Here is a 23,941-nt window from a genome sequence, read left to right as displayed (position 1 = left end):
TGATATATCACTGTCACCCCCAACTTCTAACTCCTAGTTTACACTAGTGTTGATTCATGTTGTACTTTCTATAGATTTGGACAAATGAATAATGACATGTATCCAACATCATAGTATCATATGGAGTAGTTTCACAGCCCTAACATTTCTATTCTGTGCTTCCACTGATCATTTCTACTTCCCTTCTAATTCCTGACAACTACACTTTTTAAACTGTTCCTATAGTTCTCCCTTTTCCTGTTAGTCATATAGTTTATATTATATAACATGGCATTTTTAGACTGAATATTTTCATTTTAATAATATGTATTTAAATTTCTCCCATGTCATTTTTTTTTGGTACTGGGGATTTAAGCCAGGTGCTTTACCACTGAGCTACATCCTCAGTACTTGTGATTGCTTTTTTATTTTTTATTTTTTTATTTTGATATGGTCTCACTAAGCCTCTTAGGGTCTCACTAGATTGCGGAGACTGGTCTCAAACTTGCAATCCTCCTGTCTCAGCTTCCTGAGCAGCTGGGGTTATAGGATTGAGCCACTACACCTGACCTTCCATATCTTTTCATGACTTGGTGGCTCATTTCTTTAGCATTGAATGATATTTCATTGTGTGGATATATGGCAGTTTATTATCCTTTTGCCCAGTGAAGTTCATCTTGGCTACTTCCAGGTTTTGGTAATTATGAATAGCTGCTACAAATATCTAATCTTTATGTTTCTGTGTGGACACATTTTTTCAATTATTTGGGATAAATTTCAAGGAGCATGATTTCTGGGTTTCTGACAGAAAACATTTTAAGAGTAATGTTTAGTTTTGTTAAGAACTACCAAACCATCTTCCAAAGTGGCTGTATCATTTTTCATTCCTGTCAGCAATGAATGAGAGTTCTTGTCAATTTGCATTATTATTAGCGTTTGGTGTCAGTGTTTTGGAGTGTGAGCATTAGAATAAATATGTAGTAACATCTCATAATTGTTTTTATTTATTTCCCTGATGTTATATGATGTGGAACATCTTTTCATATGCAGATTTTCCATCTATATATCTGGGGTGAGGTGTTAAAAGTCTTTGGTCTACTTAAAATAATCTTTCATTGGGACATAATAATTGTTCATATTTATGAGGTAAAATGTAACAAATGTAATTTGACATAGGTAATCAAATCAGAATAATTTGCATTTCTCTCTTTAGACGTTTATCATTTCTTTGTGTTGAGAAGCATTGAATTCCTTTCTCCCAGTTCTTTACCAAATATATATAATAAGTTCCTAAAAGTATCTCCCCTCCTATTGTAATGGAGAAAAGTAGAACTTACTCCTGCCATCTAACTGTATTTTTAGACCCATTGTCAAACCTCTCTCTAGCCCCGCTTTACTTTGCCTTCCTAGCCTCTACTAACCACTCTTCTACTCTCAATTTCTATGACATTGACCTTTATAGCTTTTATATATGGGTGAGGACATGCAATATATTCCTTTCTATGCCTTGCTTATTTTAAAAAAATATTTTTAGTCATTGATGGACCTTAATTTAATTTATTTATTTGTATGTGATGCTGAGAATTGAACTCAGGGCCTCACACGTGCCAGGCAAGTGCTCTACCACTGAGTCACAACCCCAGCCTGTGCCTTGCTTATTTTACTTGGCATAATACTCTCTATTTGCAAATGACAGGATTTCATTATTTTTTGTAACCGAATATTTCACAATGTTTATCAATTGCATTTTTTAGTGCATTCATCAATTAATGGATGCCCAGGTTCATAACTTATCTTCACTAATGTGATTAGTGCTGCAGTAACATAGGAGTGCAGGTATCTCTTTGATATATTGATTTCCTTTCCTTTGGATGTATACCCAGTAGTAGAATAACCAGATCATATTTTCTGTTGAGCTTTTGAATTTTTTTGTATATTCTAGATATTAATCCCTTATTAGATGAATAGTTTGCAAATATTTTCTCCCATTCTATTTGTTATCTCTCCTATGCAGAAGACTCGTAGTTGGGTATAATTCAGCTTATGTAATTTGCTTCTATTACTTTTGGGGTCTTGTTTAAAAACTCTTTGTCATACTGCTGTCTTGAAATATTTTCCCTATGTTCTCTTCTAGTGGTTTTCATATTTTCAAGTCTTATATTTAGAACTTTGGTCCATTTTTAGTTGAGTTTTTGCATATGGTAAGAGAAGTTTAGTTTTATTCTTCTGCATATGGATAGCTAGTTTACTCAGCACCATTTATAGAAGACACTTGTCTTTTCTCTAATGTGTGTTTTTGGTATCTTTGTAACTGGTTAACTGTAGATGTGTGGATTTATTTCTGTTTTTTTTTTATTCTGTTCTCCTAGTCTATGTGTAACTTTTATGCTAGTACCCGGCTCTTTTGGTTACTAGAACTTTGTAATACTTTTTTCATGTATTGTGATGCCTCCAGCTTTGTTTTTACTTCCTTTTAAATGATTTTTTTTTTTAGTATTGAGGATTGAAACCACGGGTGCTCTACCACTGAGCTACCTACATTACCAGCTCTGTTTTAATTTAATCTTTTATTTTGAGACAGGAATGCTCTAAATTGCTGTGGATAGCAAACCTCCTGTCTTAGCCTGTAGAATAGCTGGGCTTTCAGACGTTGGTCACTATACTTGACATGAAAATTTGTTCTTTTTGCTCAAGATTGCTTTGGCTATTTGGGATCTTTAGGATTTTTATTTTCTATTTCTGTGAAGAATGTTATTAGTATCTTAATGGGTAGTTCATTGAATTTGTAAGTCAAGTTGTATAGTATGACCATTTTAATAGGATTCTTAGGATCCATGAGCATGGAATGTCTTTCCATATTTTTATATTCTCTTTGATTTCCTTTAGTGGTGTTTTGTAATTTTCTTTATAGAACTTATTTACATCCTTGGTTAGAGTTATTCTTAGACATATTTGTAGCCGTTATGAATTTTACTGCTCTCTGGTCCCTTAAGAGAAAGTTCATTATTAGTACATAAAAATATTACTTTTTTGGGGGGGTTGTTATTGTCAATTTGATATTAAAACAGGAATTTTGAGATGAAACTGGATTCTCTGCTTCTGGGGCCAGTGGGGGTCTGCACAAGGTCATAGGCCTTTACAGCCTAGAAATGTTGCAGCTCTTCAGGGTGGGGCCAAGCCCCCCAGAGTTGCAGAAGACTCCAGCAGCTCCCTGTTGATTTCTTCTTTCTGGGTTCTTTTCTAGTGAATTAAACCCACAGCCTAGAATGAGTGAATGTCAGAGTAGGATTTATTGAAGAACACAACAGGTACAGAACCCTTGCATTGCAAGAGAGGACCCAACCACAGGTTTTCTCTCTCTGAGTGTTGTACCCTGGGGGTTTAAGTGACACTTGGGTCATTGCAATTGGTCCCAACTTGTGCCAGTTAGGGGTTGGAAGAAGTATGCTAATTAGGGTGTGGAAATGTACTAAGGCTATTGGTCAGCCCTTGAGTCCCAGCTTCCATTCTGGTCTGTCCCCTTCCATTTTCTGTACAGGTCAGCAAGTGGAAGGTTGAAGTTGTTGGATGGGGGTGCAGCAGGCATGGGATGACAGATCAGCATGCCTTGGCTGTCTCAGAGCTGGCTCACCTTGGGGCCTGGCTCACATGGGGGTGGGGCTGGCTCACCTGGGCTCTGACTCACCTGGGGGCTGGCTTTTGGGGGCAAGGGGGGCTGACTCACACTGGATATATCAGTTCTTAATAGTTTATTTAGTTATTTTTGTGTGACATCTTTAAGCTTTTTAATTTTTTAAATTTTTTTATTTTTATTTGTAAAATAATGTCCTCTGAAAGTTGGGAAAATTTGACTTCCTCTGATCCTCTTTGAGTGCCTTTTCTTTTTTTTTTGTTGGTTGTTCAAAACATTACAAAGCTCTTGACATATCATGTTTCATACATTCGATTCAAGTTGGTTATGAACTCCCATTTTTACCCCAAATACAGATTGCAGAATCACATATGTTACAAATCCACATTTTTACATAATGCCCTATTAGTAACTGTTGTATTCTGCTACCTTTCCTATCCTCAACTATCCCCCCTCCCCTCCCCTCCCATCTTCTCTCTCTACCCCATCTACTGTATTTCATTTCTCTCCTTGTTTATTTTCCCGTTCCCCTCACAACCTCTTATGTGTAATTTTATATAACAATGAGGGTCTCCCTCCATTACCATGCAATTTCCCTTTTCACTCCCTTTCCCTCCCACCTAATGTATCTGTTTAATGTTGATCTTTTCTTCCTGCTCTTCCTCCCTGCTCTGTTCTTAGTTGTTCTCATTATATCAAAGAAGACATTTGGTATTTGTTTTTTAGGGATTGGCTAGCTTCACTAAGCATAATCTGCTCTAGTGCCATCCATTTCCCTGCAAATTCCATGATTTTCATTTTTTAGTGCTGCGTAATATTCCATGGTGTATAAATGCCACATTTTTTTTATCCATTCATCTATTGAAGGGCATCTGGGTTGGTTCCACAGTCTAGCAATTGTGAATTGTGCTGCTATGAACATCGATGTGGCAGTATCCCTGTAGTAAGCTCTTTTAAGGTCTTCAGGGAATAGTCCAAGAAGGGCAATAGCAGGGTCAAATGGTGGTTCCATTCCCAGCTTTCCCAGGAATCTCCATACTGCTTTCCAAATTGGCTGCACCAGTTTGCAGTCCCACCAGTAGTGTACAAGAGTACCCTTTTCCCCACATACTCGCCAGCACTTGTTGTTGTTTGGCTTCACAATGGCTGCCAATCTTACTGGAGTGAGATGTTATCTTAGGGTGGTTTTGATTTGCATTTCTCTGACTGCTAGAGATGGTGAGCATTTTTTCATGTGCTTGTTGATTGATTGTATGTCCTCCTCTGAGAAGTGTCTGTTCAGGTCTTTGGCCCATTTGTTGATTGGGTTATTTGTTTTCTTATTGTTTAATTTTTTGAGTTCTTTGTATACTCTGGATATTAGGGCTCTATCTGAAGTGTGAGGAGTAAAAATTTGTTCCCATGATGTAGGCTCCCTATTTACCTCTCTTATTGTTTCTTTTGCTGAGAAAAAACTTTTCAGTTTAAGTAAGTCCCATTTATTGATTCTTGTTATTAACTCTTGTGATATGGGTGTCCTATTAAGGAATTTGGAACCCGACCCCACAATATGTAGATCGGAGCCAACTTTTTCTTCTATCAGATGCAGAGTCTCTGATTTGATATCTAGCTCCTTGATCCACTTTGAGTTAACTTTTGTGCATGGCGAGAGGAGGGGATTCAGTTTCATTTTGTTGCATATGGATTTCCAGTCTTCCCAGCACCATTTGTTGAAGATGCTATCCTTCCTCCATTACATGCTTTTAGCTCCTTTATCAAATATAAGATAGTTGTAGCATTGTGGATTAGTCTCTGTGTCCTCTATTCTGTACCATTGGTCCACCCGCCTGTTTTGGTACCAGTATCATGCTGTCTTTGTTACTATTGCTCTGTTATATAGTTTGAAATTTGGTATCGCTATACCACCTGATTCACGCAACCTGCTTAGAATTGCTTTTGCTATTCTGGGTCTTTTATTTTTCCATATGAATTTCATGATTGCTTTATCTATCTCTACAAGAAATGCCATTTGGGATTTTGATTGGGATTGCATTAAACCTATAGAGAACTTTTGGTAATATCGCCATTTTGATGATGTTAGTTCTGGCTATCCATGAACAGTTTATATTTTTCCATCTTCTAAGAACTTCTTCTACTTCTCTTTTTAGGGTTTTGTAGTTTTCATTGTATAAATCTTTCACCTCTTTAGTTAGGTTGATTCCCAAGTATTTTTTTTTGAGGATATTGTGAATGGGGTGGTTGTCCTCATTTCCATTTCAGAAGTTTTGTCGCTGATATACAGAAATGCCTTTGATTTATGCGTGTTAATTTTATATCCTGGCACTTTGCTGAATTCATTTATTAGTTCTAGTAGTTATTTTGTAGACCCTTTTGGGTCTTCTAGGTATAGAATCATGTCATCCGCAAATAGTGATAATTTAAATTCTTCTTTTCCTATTTTTATGCCTTTAATTTCTTTCGTCTGTCTAATTGCTCTAGCCAGTGTTTTGAGAACTATATTGAATAGAAGTGGTGATAGATGGCTAGGGGTCTGTCGATCTTATTTATCACCTGTCTTGTTCCAGATTTTAGGGGGAATGCCTTCAATTTTTCTCCATTGAGAATGATGCTAGCCTGAGGCTTGGCATAAATAGCTTTTACAATGTTGAGGTAAGTTCCTGTTATCCCTAGTTTTTCTAGTGTTTTGAACATAAAGGGATGCTGTACTTTGTCGAATGCTTTTTCTGCGTCTATTGAGATAATCATATGGTTCTTATCTTTAAGTCTATTGATGTGGTGAATAACATTTATTGATTTCCATATATTCAACCATCCTTGCATCCTAGGGATGAATTCTACTTGATCATGGTGTACAATTTTTTTGATGTGCCTTTGTATCTGATTCGCCAGAATTTTATTGAGGATTTTTGCATCTAGGTTCATCAGAGATATTGGTCTGTAGTTTTCTTTCTTTGAGGTGTCTTTGTCTGGTTTTGGAATCAGGGTGATGTTGGCCTCATAGAATGAATTTGGCAGAGCTCCCTCTTTTTCTATTTCCTGAAATAACTTGAAAAGTATTGGTATTAATTCTTCTTTAAAGGTTTTGTAAAACTCTGCTGTATACCCATCCAGTCCTGGGCTTTTCTTGGTTGGAAGTCTTTTGATTGCTTCTTCTTTTTCATCTATTGATATTGGTCCATTTAAGTTGTGGGTATCCTCCTGACTCAGTCTGGGCAAATCATATGACTTAAGGAATTTATCAATGTCTTCACTATCTTCTATTTTATTGGGATATAGGTTTTCAAAATAATTTCTAATTGTCTTCTGTATTTCTGTAGCATCTGTTGTGATATTGCCTTTTTCATCCCGTATGTTAGTAATTTGAGTTCTCTCTCTTCTTCTCTTCGTTAGCATGGCTAGGAGTCTGTCGATCTTATTTATTTTTTCAAAGAACCAACTTTTAGTTTTGTTAATTTTTTCAATAGTTTCTTTTGTTTCAATTTCATTGATTTCCACTCTGATTTTAATTATTTCTTGCCTTCTGCTACATTTGCTGTTGTTTTGCTCTTCCTTTTCTAGGTCTTTGAGATGAAGTGTGAGCTCATTTATTTGTTGGTTTTTTCTTTTTTTGAGGAATGACCTCCAGGCGATGAATTTCCCTCTTAAAACTGCTTTCACTGTGTCCCATAGATTCCGATATGTTGTGTCTGTATTTTCATTTATCTCTAAGAATTTTTTGATTTCCTCCTTTATGTCTTCTGTAACCCATTGATCATTCAGTAACATATTGTTCATTTTCCATGTGATATAGGATTTTTCCTTCCTTCTTTTATCATTGATTTCCATTTTCATTCCATTATGATCAGATAAAATGCATGGTATTATCTCCACCCCTTTATATTTACTGAGGGTTGCCCTATGGCATAATATATGGTCTATTTTTGAAAAGGATCCATGTGCTGTTGAGAAAAAAGTATAGCCACTTGATGTTGGATGATATATTCTATATATGTCAGTTAAGTCTAGGTTGTTGATTGTGATATTGAGTTCTATAGTTTCTTTATTCAACTTTTGTTTGGAAGATCTGTCCAATGGTGAGAGAGGTGTGTTGAAGTCACCCATAATTATTGTGTTGTGATCTATTTGATTCTTGAACTTGAGGAGAATTTCTTTTATGAACGTCGCAGCACCATTATTTGGTGCATAAATATTGATAATTGTTATGTCTTGTTGGTGAATGGTTCCTTTTAACAGTATATAATGTCCTTCCTTATCCCTTTTGATTAACTTAGTCTTGAAGTCTATTTTATTCGATATGAGGATGGCCATCCCTGTTTGCTTACGAGGACTGTGTGCATGGTATATTTTTTCCCAACCTTTCACCTTCAGCCTGTGTATGTCTTTTCCAATCAGATGTGTCTCCTGGAGGCAGCATATTGTTGGATTTGTTTTTTTAATGCATGTTACCAGCCTATGTCACTTTTTTGGAGAGTTTAAGCCATTAACGTTTAGAGTTACTATTGATATATGGTTTGTACTTCCAGCCATGTTTGATTATTTATCTTCTTTTAGTTTGTTTCTCCAAGATTAGCTTTCCCCTGCCCTTTGACTTTATAGAGGCACTTCCCACTGATGGTTTTGGTTATTGTTTTTCGTTTCTTCCTCGTGTAATGTTTTGCTCAACCCGCTTTGCAATGCTGGTTTTCTGGCTACAAATTCTTTTAGCTTTTGTTTATAATGAAAGATTTTTATTTCGTTGTTGTACCTGAAGCTTAATTTTGCTGGATACAGAATTCTTGGTTGGCATCCATTGTCTTTCAGTGTTTGAAATACGTTGTTCCAGGATCTTCTCGCTTTCAGCGTCTGTGATGAAAAATCTGTTGTTAACCTTATTGGTTTATCCCTAAATGTAATCTGCCTCGTTTCTCTTGTAGCTTTTAATATTTTCTCTTTGTTCTGTATATTGGATATCTTCGTAACAATGTGTCTTGGCGTTGGTCTACTGTGATTTTGTGTGCTCGGTGTCCTGTATGCATCTACAATTTGTATATCTGTTTCCTTTTTTATTTCTGGAAAGTTTTCTGTAATTATTTCATTCAGCAGGTTACTCATTCCCTTGGTATGAATCTCTGTGCCTTCCTCTATCCCGATGACTCGTAAGTTTGGTTTTTTTATGTTATCCCAAATCTCTTGGATGTTTTTCTTGTGAGTTTTTACCAGCCTATCTGAGTTGGCTAGACTCTTTTCAAGATGATATATTTTGTCTTCATTATCTGACGTTCTGGCTTCTACTTGCTCCACTCTGTTGGTGATACTCTCGATTGAGTTTTTTTTTTTTTAAAGAGAGAGGGAGGGAGGGAGGGAGAGAGAGAGAGAGAGAGAGAGAGAGAGAGAGAGAGAGAGAGAGAATTTTAATATTTATTTTTTAGTTATTGGTGGACACAACATCTTTGTTTGTATGTGGTGCTGAGGATCGAACCCGGGCCGCACGCATGCCAGGCGAGCGCGCTACCGCTGAGCCACATCTCCAGCCCTCGATTGAGTTTTTAATTTGATTTATCGTTTCCTTCATTTCTAGAATTATTGTTTGATTTTTTTATAATCTCTATCTCCTGATAAAGATGCTTAACTTCTTCTTTTATCTGTTTATGTAATTCATTTTCAATGTGATCTTTAAGGTTCTTTTCCATCTGTCTAAGGTGTTCCTTGAGTTCTTTATATGGCCATTTTTCTGATGACTCTAGGTCCTCCTGAATATTTAGGCTGTCCTGCATTGTTTGTACTCCTTTTCTTCCTTGCTTTTTTATGCTCATGTTACTTCTTGTTCTGTTTGACTGCTGAGTTACTGTTTACTCTCATAGATTTATTTGATGCTTGGGAGAAGAGATATTAGAAGGGAAGGGAAGAAGTCACTAAAGAGCATGAGTGTAGGCAGGTAGAATTCAAGAAAAGGGAAATAAGAAAATTGAAAAGAAATGAAAAGACAAAAGAAAAGAAGTGAAAAGAAAGAAAGAAAAAACGAAAAACTAAAAAAATTAAACCCCCCCCCAAAATTATAATGATAATAAAAAAATGGAAATTAAAGTTTAAAAAATAATAGTAATAATAATAGAATAAAAAGAATTAAAAAAATTGAAACCATTAATAAGAAAGTTAAAGAACAACAACAACATCAACAACAAAAAGTGAAAATAAAATAAAAAATACTAATAATAATCATTAAAAATAAATAATAATAATCAATGCAGTCATAGAGCTCGACTAACTTCTCTTCCAGTAGGTGGAGCTGTGCCCACTGGGCCAGGCTTCTCTTCTTGATAGGTGGGAACCAATCACTGTGCCTCAGCTCTTCTTCCCAGACTGTGCGGGTCTCCAATCCTGAGTGCCTAGGGCCTTCTCTTGTGGTTCCTCAATCCAGGCCCCGCTCACCTGTGATGCTCACCACAATACTGGCTACACGCTGGGTCTGCTTCTCCTGGGAGCCCTGTTTTCATGGGTGCCTGGGCACACCCTTTCTGTTTGCATCCCTCAGACCCTAAGTTTGTAGGGCTTGGGGCTGAGGACCCCCAGGGAATTTGTTTGCCCTCAGGTAGCAACTCCCCTGGTAGCTGGTGCAAGGGACCTCTGTTGTCAGCACTGGTGGGAGGGATAGCTGGGAGTTCTGCACCACTAGTCCCACGTCACTCCTGATTCCCTGGGTCTGGCTATCGTGCTCAGTTTGCTTTTACCTCTGTGAGTTCAGCTGGGCCGACTAGTTATTTCAGCGGGATCGTTAGTGCTGAGTCACGAGAAGCAGGCAATCCGGAGCTTGAATGCAGCTGATTCGTGCTCAGTGTATGTTTTCTGAGGGGCCCAGACTGTACGCCCTAGCTCCACGTCAGCTCAGCATTGCCTAGTGATCCTGAGCAAACAGGCTTTAGATATTTTACAGCTCCCTATGCCCGCACAGTTGAGGAGGTCAGAGACTTGATCTCTCTGCGCCTGCCGCCATGTTAGACCACCTCAATGATATTCATGTTACCCTTACAGTTTCCTGGCATAAGCAAGATCTTGGGATTATACAAACTGCTGCTTCTGTTTCCAGTCCAGTTTTCTAGAACTGAAACCGTGCTGCTGTCGCCTCCACCTCTGGGCCGTGCTTAGGCGCCGTGCTTGTCCGCGACCTTGGCAGTGCCGCAGTGGCCTCCGCCGCTCCTCGGCTCGGTGCCTGGCTCCCAGGGCCTGAGCGGCTGCCGCCATGGCTCTCTGGCCCCCTCCTCCGGAGCACGGGTCCCCTCGCAGGGGGAACGACCCTAGAGCAGGCTCTGCCCAAAGGTGCAGCGGGGAACAGGTGATCGAGGCACTTGAGGCCGTGGTCCAGCTTTCGGAGGACAGGGCTCGGCACGCAGCCCAGTTCCAGTCTCTAGATGCGGCAGCTGGACCCTGTAGACAGAGCCATCAAGACAGCTTGCAGAAAGCAAATGGCGGCTCCCGCGGAGTGGATTTTTGGCCCCGAAACCACAGCCCAGCCAACAATCCCAATCCACTAACTCTCCCTGTATAGAAAATATTCAAAAAAAAAAAAGGCGGGGTGTACTGAGCTTTCTTTGCCTCAGGTACTTACAATCCACTGCTGATTTAACATTCAGCTTCTCTGCCGGGAGCGAAGAGAAAGAGCGCTTTTTCTTTTTCAAAATTGTTCTGGCTAAGTTTTCAGTACTATGTAAGAGTACTGAAAGTATCTTGTTTCTTATCTTGAAGGAGTTTTTTTTTTTTTAATTGTAGCTTGTCTGATTTATTTGATGCGGTTTGGCCCATTTTAAAATCAGGTTGTTTATTTTCTTGTTGGTGAGCTGTAAGAGTCTTTATAAATAGTTATGTGCACATGCAAATATGTAACAACAAATTCCACTGTTGTGTATGATTACAATGCACTAATAAGAAACAAAAATGAATTTAAGAAGAGTTCTTCATATATTTTGGATAACAGTTCTTTATCAGATGCACCTTTTGCAACTATTTTCTCCAGTCTGTGGCTTGTATTTTTATTCTTTTGACATTGTCTTTCACAGAGCAGACTTTTTATTTCTAATAAAGTCCAGCTTTTCAATTCTTTATTTCATGGATTGTGCCTCTAATGCTGTATTGGAAAAGTCATCATCACACTGAAGGTCATATAGATTTTCTCATGTGTTATCTTCTAATACTTTTATAATTTTGTAATGTAGACATAGGTCTATGTATTGCCTTTCCTCCTTTGTCAAAGATTAGATATTTTTGATGGTTTACTCCGGGACTCTCAATTCTTTTCCCATTTAGTTATTTTTTTTCTTCTGTTAATGCCACACTGTCTTCATTACTGTCACTTTAAGTCTTATATGTCTTGATGGTGAGTAACATCAGACCTCCAATTATTTTATTCTCTTTCAATATTGTATAAACTATTCTTGGTCTTTTGCTTACCCATATAAACTTTAGAATTAGTTTGTCAATATTCACAAAACAGCTTTCTGGGATTTTGATTGTGATTAAACCAAATCTAGATATCAATTAGGGAAGAACTGATACCTTGACAATAATGACTCTCTGAGAACCTGGGTTATTTCCCCATTTATTTGGTTCTCTGATTTTTTTCATAAGTTTTGTGGATTTTCTCATATTGATATTCTTTTTATATTTGTGCCTAAATATTTCATTTTTGGAGTACTGATGTATATTTTATTGTGCTTTTAATTTCAAGTTCTACTTGTTGCTTACTGGTATATAGGAAAGCATTTAACTTATCTATTGATCTTGTATCCTGCAATCTTGCTATAATCTCTTTTTAGTTCTGATAGTTTTTCTATGCTGTTGTTGATGCATTCATATTTTCCACAAAGACCATCATATCATCTGTGAAGAAAGGCTGGTTGTTTTTTTTCCTTCCTTTCCAATCTATATACATTTCTTTCCTTCTTTTGTCTTATTGCAACAGCCAGGACTTTCAATATGATGTTGAAAAGCAGTGGAGAGAAGGGAAATCCTTGCCTCATTTCTTATCTTTGTGGGAATGTTTTGAATTTCTCACTACTAAATATTATGTTAGCTGTAGATTTTTGTAAGTGTTCTTTATCAAGTTGAGGGCATTCCCTCTATCCTAGATTACTGAGAGTTTATATTATGAATCTGTATTGGAGTTTGTCAAATACTTTTTCTGTGTTTGTTGATAGGATTGTGGGATATTTTGTGGTCCGTTGGTATTATGGTAACACGAATTAAATTAGCCTTCATATTTAGGATGAATTGTACTGGGTCAGGGTGTATAATTCTTTGTACACATTTTTAGATTTTACTTGCCTAGAGTGTTGTTGAAGACTTTTGCATTTATGTTCATTAGTGATTGATTTGTAGTTTTCTTCTCTTATAACATTTTTTTTTGGGGGGTCTGGTTTTAGCATTAGAGTCATGCTGGTCACATGGAATGGGTTAGGAATTATTTTTGTTTCTATTTTCTAATAAAGATTGTAGAGAATTGGTATACTAATTTCCTTAAATACTTGGTAGAATATACCAATAAATCCATTTATTCTTACTCATTTTTTTCTTGAAGGGTTATTAACTTTTGATTAAATTCCTTTAATAGGAACAGGCCTATTCAGATGTTCTATTTCTTCTTGCATAAAATTTGGAAGATTGTGTCTTTCAAAGAATTGGTACATTTCATCTAGGTTATAATTTGTGGACATAGAGTTATTGATAATATTTCTTGATTCTCTTTTTTTATGTTTAAGAGATCTATAGTGATGTCCCTCCTTTTACTTCTAACACTAGCAATTCCTTCTCTCTCTTTTTTCTTAGTTGTGATGGCTAGAGTCTTATTGGTTTTATTGATCTTTTCAAAGACCAGCTTTTGCTGGGTGCGGTGGTACATACCTGTAATCCCAGAAGCTTGGGAGGCAAGTTCAAAGCCAGCCTCAGCACAGCGAGCCGCCAAGCAACTCAGTGAGACACTGTCTGTAAATAAAATACAAAATAGAGCTGGGATGTGGCTCAGGGGTTGAGTGCCTCTGAGTTCAGTCCCTGGTACCCCGCCCTCTCCTGATGCCCGAAGTACCAGCTTTTGGTTTTGTTGATGTTTTTCTATTGAATTTATATTTTTAACTTCATTAATTTCAACTCTAATTTTCATTATTTCTTCACTTTGGATTTAGCTTGTTCCTTTCCTTCTTTCTTTTTCATTTCCAGAGGTAGAAACTTAGATTGATTTTAGATCTTTCTTTTCTAATATATGCAGTCAATAATTCACATTTTCCTTCAAGTTCTGCTTTTATTGAATCCTGCAAGTTTTTGATAAGTAATTTTTCATATAGTTCAAATTTATTTATTCATATATTTAAATTTCTTCTTTGACTAACATTTTCAGTATAAGGATGTTATTTAATTTCTACATTTTGGGACTATTCAGATATCTTTCTGTTATTGATTTCTAGTTTCATTCCCTTGTGGTCTGAGAGCAGGCATTGCTTTTTTTTGGGGGGGGGGGTAACTAAGAATTGAACTCAGGAGCACTCAACCACTGAGCCACATCCCCAGTCCTATTTTGTATTTTACTTAGAGACAGCGTATCACTGAGTTGCTTAGTGCCTTGATTTTGCTGAGGCTGGCTTTGAACTAGCAGTCCTCCTGCCTCAGCCTCCTGTGCCACTGGGATTATAGGTGTGTGTATGTGCCACTGCACCGGCTTATTGCATGTTTTATATTATTTTATTTGTTAATGTTTGTTTTGTGACTCAGAACATGGTTTGCCATCATGAATATTCTATGAGAGCTTGAGAAAAATGTGTAATATTCTGTAGTTGGATGAAGTAGTTGATAGTTGTCCATTATATCCAGTTGATTGATAGTGCTATTCAGTTGTCTCTCTTTAAATTTTTTTTTAAATTATGCCCTGTAATTTTTTTTTTCCTAGAGAACAGGGTAATAAGCACTGCTGTGAAGAGGTCTTTAGTAATGTGGAGGTAAAATGTGGGAGAAAAGAAGATTAAGTTTTGTAGAGAACATGTATCTGTAGATGGTGACATTTACACATATTCTCATCTCCTTCTGCCATTTAGGTGGCACAAGATTGGTTACAATGGGCTGGAATTGGCTATATCACTTCCGCCAAGTCAGTCAGGTTCGGATGGAACCCTGGAAGATTATACTCTGACTAAATAGCTTTTCCTGAGGGCAGACCTTATTCAGAAGAACAGAATACTATTGTATATTTCAAAATGGTTCATTTTCCCATCCCCCCAGCTGGAAACATGAGTGTATTTTTCTCTACTGTGAGAAGCAGATTGTATTTGTTAGCTTTACATCACTGTGACCTAAATACATGACAAGGATGATTTAGAGGAAGGTAAGATTCATTTTGCCTCACGGGTTCAGAGGATTCAGTCCATGATCTGTTGCCCAAGGCAGAAACATCATAGCAGAAGAGCATGGTGGAGGAAAATGTCTCAACTCTTGGAAGCCAGTAAGCAGGGAGAGATAGCAGGTTGCTAGGGATAGATATAATCTCCCAGGTCATGTCCCCATTGACCCACTTCCTCCAGCTATCCCCCCCTCCACCTATAGTTTTCACCATCTTCTAGTAAATTCTTTCAAATTGGTAATCCATTGGTAATCCAAATGGATTAACCCGCTGATGAGGTCAGAACCCTCTTGAACATTGCAGTATCACCTTACACGTGAGCTTTAGGGGGACATTTCAGATCTACACCACAATACAGATGAAGATTCTAGAGGTGAAACTCAAAAGTGTGGGAGCCTCCCTATCAATGAGACCCCTGTAATTTTTAAGTTTTGCACTTTTCCACACTGATCCTTCAACAAGTTGTCAGTTACCAGTTTATATTTTCCTACCCTGGAACTGTTTTCTGCTGAGGTTCAGCTCCTGGGTTTCTGTTCTGGCAAGTTGTGATTCTGTTGGTTTCCCAGATTGTGGGGCTGGGGTGGTTTGCAGTTTGCTCTTTAGTTTCCTTGCATATGGATCATCAAAGAGCTGCTATTTTTCAGTTTGTTCAGACGTTTACTTGTTAGAATAGAGTGATAACCTCTAAGATTCTTATGTGACTGACCAGAACCCGGAAGTTAATTTATTTAGTTAAAAAATTTTGCCTTCTAGAAAAAAAATTCACTTAATGTTTGGCATTACAAATACAGTTCTCAAAGGTTCTGTAAACATGGAGAGATAGTAGCCTGTGACTCAGAGGCCTGAGAGAACTTGGAAGGAAAAAGCCAGTAAAAAAAAAAAATTATTTTTTGGAATGAGGTAACTGTGTCCACAGAAGTAGTAGCTCTCTTAGCAGGCCAACTTTTGTGATTTGATTCTGGGAATTATTCCTAAGAAGCAGAGTTCTCATGATCCTGTTTCTCATATCATAGATGGGAAAGTAAAAAATATTAAGTTGTTGACTGTAGTGATTGACTCTGATGACCTAGGGATGAAATATGGATGCTACTTCTTAATGTGGGCTGCTAAGAATGTGCTTGAAACCCAGGAGATCTTTCAAGTGACCACAGTGTGCTGTCGTGTTCAGTTATTAAAGCTTATGGGCAATGTAGGCAAGTTAACCAAGAATTAAGAACCCTCAGAGCCAAGCACAGCGGTGCACGCCTGTAATCCTAGTGACTTGGGAGGCTGAGAGAGGAGGATCGCAAGTTTAAAGCCAGCCTCAGCAAGATGAGCCACTAAGCATCTCATTGAGACCCTGTCTCTAAATAACATACAAAGTAGGGCTGGGGATATGGCTCAGTGGTTGAGTGCCCCTGAGTTCAATCCTCTATACCCCTCCAAAAAAGAAGAACCCTCAGAAAATAATGTTTGCAATCCCATAAATAAGAAATACGGACTAATGTGTTTTAGAATTGTTACTTACAATGAGAGTTTTTAAAGTACCATGTATCAACATAGATGTCCATCACAATAAAATGTGACACACACACACACACACACACATGCACACGCACATACACACACATATTTTTTACCCATGCAAAGAAGGCTATTCTATTATTTGGAGCAGAATGAATGGAACTGGAAGATTTTATGTGATTGAAATAAGTTAGAGAAAGGCGAATATCAACATGTTCTCTCTCCCATGTAGATGCTAAAATAATGTATTTGAATATTATATAATGATTTCATTCATTGATCATTTTTATACACAGGGAAGGAGGGAGACAGAAGGAGGGTACTGATCCCATTCATGAGGGCAGATCCCTCCGGACCTAATCACCTCCCTCAAGACCTACCTCTACTATCATCTCCTTGGGCTTTAGGTTTTAACATGAAGTTTGGAAGGACTTAAAACATTTAAGCCATAAGTGAAACTTGATTCTCCAGTTCTTTTAGGGGATGGGAACTGTGCAAGTTGCAGGCCTCTGTTGCTGCTTAGAAAGCCCCTTTTAGTGTTAGCAGCTAATCACAGCACGGTAGGGTATGCCTACTGTTAGCTCCAAGGGTCGCAGCCCTGATTCTTCTTCACTGCCTTTGGGTGGTGTGTTGCAGCTCTAAATGATGGGCTTTGCCCCCAGTGCCTCATGGGCAACTTCTTTCTGGGTCCCTGTCTCATGAATCCAAGGAAGGATATTCACAGGACCACAGAAGGCAATAGTGAGTGTAAAGAGTAGGATTTGTTCAAGTGTACAGAATATAAACAGAACTCTTGCAGGAGCAAGAGGGTGCCCTCCAGGAATTAGGGCTGGGGTGTGCCAATTTGAGGGACTTTATAGAATTTGGGTCACACTATTGGCCCATATTTATAATCAGGGGTTTGGAAAAGTACTAGTGCTATTGGTTAAAATTTATGCCAATAATGGCTTAGAAAAGGGCCAACGCTATTGGTTAGCCCTGCAATCCCACAGGTCTGCCCCACTCTGTTTACCCATCACTCAGGGAGAAGTGAGAGGTTGAGGTCCTCTAATCCCGAGTGCTGAGGGTAGGGGTCTGCAAGGCCTCCGGGCCTGGACGTCTGCACTGGCTCTGAGGTTCCTGGAGGACTCATCAACCCGCTGTGGATTGCTTTAGCCCTGGCATCCTGCGCCTCAGGCTCACGCTGGCAAGGCTGACTCTGGAGGCCCAGTGACTCTGGAGGCCCAGTGCGGGTGGCTGGGGTTCCACCCATCTGGGCTGGTGCTCAGCAGCTCCGGCCCAGGGCTTGGCTTCCATAGTAAGGTTCAACAATATTACAGCTATTTATAATTTTTATTATGTAACTCACACCCTTTCTCTCATTTTAATATAATCGAAACACTAGGAAGATAAGTTATGTGTAAACTGTGGCTTTTTGTGGTATTTGAAGTGCCGCTGAGCACTTTACAGTCTTTTTATCTGAGGATTCAAATTATAAGTGAAAGGCGCATGGGAATCGAATTCAGAACCCTTGAGTGCTGCCAGGTGCCATCTGCATGATACTGGGCAAGCCATTTGACCTCTTCTGTGAGGTGGGAATAGTAACACTTGGTTCTTGGAGGTTATTATGGCAGCGAATATAGAAGTAGGCATTTTTTATACTGCAGTAGCTCTGGTTTTTGTTTTTCCAACATTTTTCCCAATTCTGGATTCTGATTATTAAGGACTTTTCTGGTATTGACAGATATAAAATGGAACCTACACAGGGTTAGCATAAAAGGGGAGTTTATTGGTTCACATGACTCAAAATTCCAGAGGATCATATGCTTCAGGAGCAGTTTGATCAAAGAGCTGAAATGTGGGCTAGGGTTGTGCCTTAGTGGTAGAGCACTTACCTACCACCAATGAGACACAGGATTTGATTCTCAGCATCACATAAAAAGCAAGTAAAGTAAAATTATTTTTAAAAGAACTGAAATACTATCATCAAGTCCTATTGTCTCTCTGTTTAGCCTGCTGGTCTGTATATTGGTTTCTTTTTACCTACAGGCGTTGTCAGTATGATTGCCAGCAGTACAGCCTACAGTCACCTGTAAGAAAAAGACCACATTTATTTACATATTTACACTCTAGGGTTTACTCTAAATTGGACCTATTTGAATGCTCATTTCTGACATGGTGGGCCCTCCTAAGGCTCAAAGGACTGGTCCAACATATATCACATGGTCCCTCCCCAGAACCTGGATGGGACTGTTGAATCGCAAGCAAACACAGGAGTGGCAAAAGATTTGGGGTGTTATATCCAAAAGAAGGGGAACAGGCTCTATATGGGGAAAAAAGTCCATTCCAGAGGCACTTAATGTTCCTTAAAAGTTGTCATTTTGTCCTTAGCTTGCCCTACTCAGGAGAGAGAGTTTTTGTGGAAGAAGCTTTGCATTTTTGTTTTAAAATATTCTTCTTCCTCCCCTTGTTTATCTGAAGCTCATAATTACAACATGCTGTATATCTTTCCTCTCTCTCTGGCAACCAATTTCCTCCCATCTGTTTTTCATTGAGTGATGTATGGGAAAGTCACATTTTCCTAGCTAGGAAAGTTTAGTGAGCTATTGTCTATGTCTCTGGGTTCTGTTGAGCACATTCCTATTTTTAGCTTTTGGGGAAGATTTATATATATGATAGCCAGTAGTAGCTTTTAAAACTCTTTTTTAGATAATTTAAAGTTTCATTTATGCTTAAGCACTTTTCCCTGCCTACTTAGGATATTGTTTTAAATATGTAAAACATTAGCGAATGTAAATATGCTGTTTAATATTTTATGGACATGACTGTAGTTTTCTCCAGTTAATTTCACTTATAGTTGCTTATTTTAAAATTAATTTAAATGCAGGAAACTTAAACTTGATTTTTTTCCCCCAGAAAATGGCTAAAAACTAATCACAGATAACTTCTAAATTTGAAGTATAATTTCTACCATGGAAAGAAAAAAAGATAACTCACTTTTAAAGCTTGTACACTATTATATGATATTTTATTATACTCACAATTTCAGTTGTGAGTATAATAAAATATTGATAAAAAAAAGTTGATAAATCTGAAGAACTGCATTTAGAAAGAAGCATGGGAATCTTTGCTGTCTGTTACAGTACACCATAATGCTTAGTAAACTTTACTGGAAGATAGGAAGATAATTAGATCATTCCTGCTAGTTCTTTTCATTTAGAAACAAAGGAGAAAATTTTTGTTATTTTTGTTTTTGACTAGATTTATATTTGAATTTAGTAACCCCAGTAATGAATGATTTTTTTGGTTACAATAGCTATTTGTGAATAAATACATAATTAAATAACTCAGTTGGTCAGTCTAATTTCCTTTTTAAAATATAATGATGTAGGGCTGGGTTGTGGCTCAGTGGTAGAGCACCCTCCTATTGGGTGCAAGGCCCTGAGTTCAATCCTCAGTATCACATAAAAATAAATAAATAAAATGAAGCTATTGTGTCCAACTACAACTAAAAAATTAATATTTAGAAAAATATATAATGATGTAATCTTTCTTTTTTACTTTAATGAATTGCATTCATTCAGTTCTGCTAAGATCAAAAGTTAATAAAGGGTCTGGGTTTGTGTCTCAGTGGCCTAGCACAGGTGAGGCCCCGGGTTGGATCCTCAGTACCACATAATAAATAAATAAAATAAAGGTTAAAATCATTTTTTTTAAAAAAAGACTATTCCTAAAAAAATATTAATAAATACTGCTCTTGCATCCACTGTGCTTTTACTAGCTTATGCTTGCAAAACAACAATTACTTAGTGGCATCTACCGGAGTCTCTCATTGAGTAGGTGGGAGAATATCACTTCATGTGACTGTTGTCAGTCTGCTTCCTACCACCTTTAATTGCTCTGGCAAAATGAAGAAAATAAATATTGAAATGTTCAAGAAATGAATTACAGTAGATGGGGTAGAGAGAGAAGAGGGGAGGGGAGGGGAAGGGAGGGGGGATAGTAGAGGATAGGAAAGGCAGCAGAATACAATAGACACTAGTATGGCATTATGTAAATCAGTGGATGTGTAACCTATGTGATTCTGCAATCTGTATACGGGGTAAAAATGGGAGTTCATAACCCACTTGAATCAAAGTGTGAAATATGATATGTCAAGAACTATGTAATGTTTTGAACAACCAACAATAAAAATTTTAAAAAATGAAATTATTGAAAAATACATTTACATCTTCCTTATCTAAACCCAGCACTTAGAAGAATCAGGGACTGTAAGGTGTTTCTGTACTACTAGATTTTATGTTTTTTATTTATAAGCCTGGACCCACTAATTACTACCATGTGGCTATTGTAACATTATCGTTCATTGGTATTGGGCATTGTAACATCACAACTTTCAAGGCCTGTGGTTGAAATTAAGAGTTATCTGTGCATGGTATTTAGAAGAGTGGTTGCTAGATAGTAAGTACCCTATAAATGTTTATGATTATGATGCTATGGAGTACACTGCTGCAGGTAAGACCTAGGCTCTAGAGTCAAACTTGCTTGATTTTATCCTGATTCTTCCCTTGGACTAACTCCTTGAGACATATTTTTCCCCTGAGCCATAATTTTCTCATTTGTAAAATTGGTACAATAACAGTACCAAGCCATAAGATTGTTTTGCATTTTAAATGAGGTACTATATACAAAGCACTTAGAATGATTTTTTGGTTCATGTGCTCATTGCACAAATATAGCCTATAATTATTATTATTGACAACATTTGTGTTAGATTATAAATTTCACAAGAGCACAAAGAAGATGTTTATTTGATTCAGTTTACTTTATTCAGTTTTCTCTAAAGGAAACACTGCTATGGACAAATGCTTTCAAATAATTAGGTTTTAAATTTGAATTAGCTATGCTGTATTTTTTTATGCCAATGTCCAGTACAGTGGTAAGTGGTTGAATGCCACTAACAAATATAAATAAACATACATGTACTAATATGACCCAGCTAACAGTAAAGCTCTGTGTTAAACAATCTAAGTTCCTCCAAGACAAAATGGATCCTGAGACATAAATATTTGTATCCAGAGGCAGGAAATAATCATGAAGGAATGAGCGGCATGGAATAAAGGAATGGAGGAGAGTCACAGAAAAATCCCTCATCATGAACAAGAGTAAGAGTATATTCACTAGGAGTAACTTCCTCTCCAAGAGTGGAGCACAAGAGACACATGTAAACATTCTGCATTTGCCCGGGAGAGCCCTATCTTCTGTAGTTCCTGATCAAAAGAATCTAGAAAGAGAAAAAGAAAAATTGCTCTGAAAGTGATAGGAATACAGTTGATGAACTACATATGTATGAGTCACCAGTTAACTCATACTTTGTTCATTGAACTTTGACCATTGGCAGGCAATAACTTTTAATTTTGCAGCTCTTGTATTAGCATTGGTGTTAGAAAAATTACCTACCTAGCAGGAATGAGCATGGGGAAAACAAAATCCTCCCCCAAAGGCTGGAAACTACTGGGATATGAAAGGAGAGCAAAAACAGGACCAATAATATGATCCCAATTATTCATGACCAAAGCTTCATAATCTGTAGTGGATAATTACTACATACCAGGTATTGTGCCAAGTGCTTTAGATACATGATTAATTCAATCTTTGCTTCCGCCTTTTAGATACTATTACTGTCAGCCTCAGTTTGTAATGGAGTAATTCTTAATCCCAGAAATGTCTTACAACAAACAGTAAAGAAAATCTTTTAATCTGCAAGGAGATGACATCATGCACTGACTGAAGTCTACCAGAGAAATGAAGAGTGACAGAAATGTTAAATACAAAAGATTCTGTTAATATTTTTCTCAGCTTCTTAAAAGGCATAAGATTATATAAAGCAATAATTATAACACTGTTGTTGAGTTTATAACACACATAAAGATAATAGTACAACATATCAGCATAAAGAAAGGGAGAGGAAAAGGAGAAACATGAGAGCAAAGGATCTATATTTTACCAAAATTGTTATTATTGTTCTGAACAATGTTAAAATACATTTTTAAAATCTCCATAACAAGCACTAAGAAAATAGCTTAACAATTTAGTAAAAAATTAAAAAGAATTAAAGTGGTTTTAGGTATATGCACACATTATACATGAATTTTTCTTCCAAAATTAGGAACTAAATGAGAAATATTAAATTAAGAAAATTAAGACATAGAAAACAAATATAAAAATGCAGACGTCAGCCCAAACAGTGATAAGTTTTAAATGTAAATGGATTGAATATGCGACTCAAAAGACATGAAATAAAAAGACATGATAGAACAATTAAACTATAAGTAAGAGACATACCTTAGGATTCAAAGACATGAATATGTTGGGAGTAAAAGGTTGGAAAAAGTTATATCATGCAAATCATGATTATAAGAGAAGTGGAGAGGTTATGGTATGAAACAAAATGGATTTTACAATGAGAAACCTCGCAAAAGATAAACAAGGACATTTTATAGTGATGGAAAGAACCATCCAATCAGGAAGACATAACAATTATATATAAACTTCACAGCAAAGTCCTTAAATGAAGCTAAATGTAAGAGAATTTAAAAAAAGAAATAGTTTAAAAATTATTGGAGATCTGAAATCTTTATTCTCAATGATTAATTGGACAACTAGAGAGAAAATCACTAAGCTTAAGGTCTTGAAGGATATTATAAAAAAACTCAATTAATTGGTGTATACACTCAATGACTAGAGAGTACGGCTTCTTTTCAAATGCACATATAATGTTCTCCAAAATATGGAACATGATGGGCCACAAAACAGTTAAAAATATTGAAATCATTAATATGCTCTCTTACTACCATGGAATTTGACTACACTTCCACAAGGGAAAAAAAAGAAAAACAAAACAGCAACAGAAAACTCAGGAAAACTCCCACATATTTCAAAATTATCAACACATCTTTATACAACATGTAGGTAAAAGAAGAAATAACAATGAAAACTTTAAAATATTTAAAACTGGATGAAGACAAAACATGACATATTAAAATTTACGGGCTGCATTAAAAAATATTTAGAGGGAACCTTACAGCCTTAAATGCTTATATCAGAAAAAAATATTCTATTCTTTTATGGATTTACTTTTTATTTGTTCTTTTCAAATACACATGACAATAGAATGTATTTTGACATATTATATGGAATACAACTTATTCTAATTAGGACCCCATTCTTGTGGTTGAGCATGATGTGGAGTTACACTGGTCATATACTTACATATGATCATAGGAAAGTTGTATCTCATTCATTCTTTCCTATTTCCATCTAGTATTTATTCTTCTACATTAAGAACATAGAAAAAGAAAAAGAAAACCAAACAAACCCAGAGCACACAGAAAGAAAAAAAATGATGATCATGGTGTAAATCAATGAAATAGAAAACAGAACAATAGAGATAATTGATGAACTCAAAACTTGTTTCATTGAAAAGACTAGCAAAA

This window comes from Ictidomys tridecemlineatus, chromosome 6 (assembly GCF_052094955.1).
Source record: "Ictidomys tridecemlineatus isolate mIctTri1 chromosome 6, mIctTri1.hap1, whole genome shotgun sequence".
Lineage (NCBI taxonomy): Eukaryota > Metazoa > Chordata > Mammalia > Rodentia > Sciuridae > Ictidomys > Ictidomys tridecemlineatus.
This window is presented reverse-complemented; position numbering follows the sequence as displayed.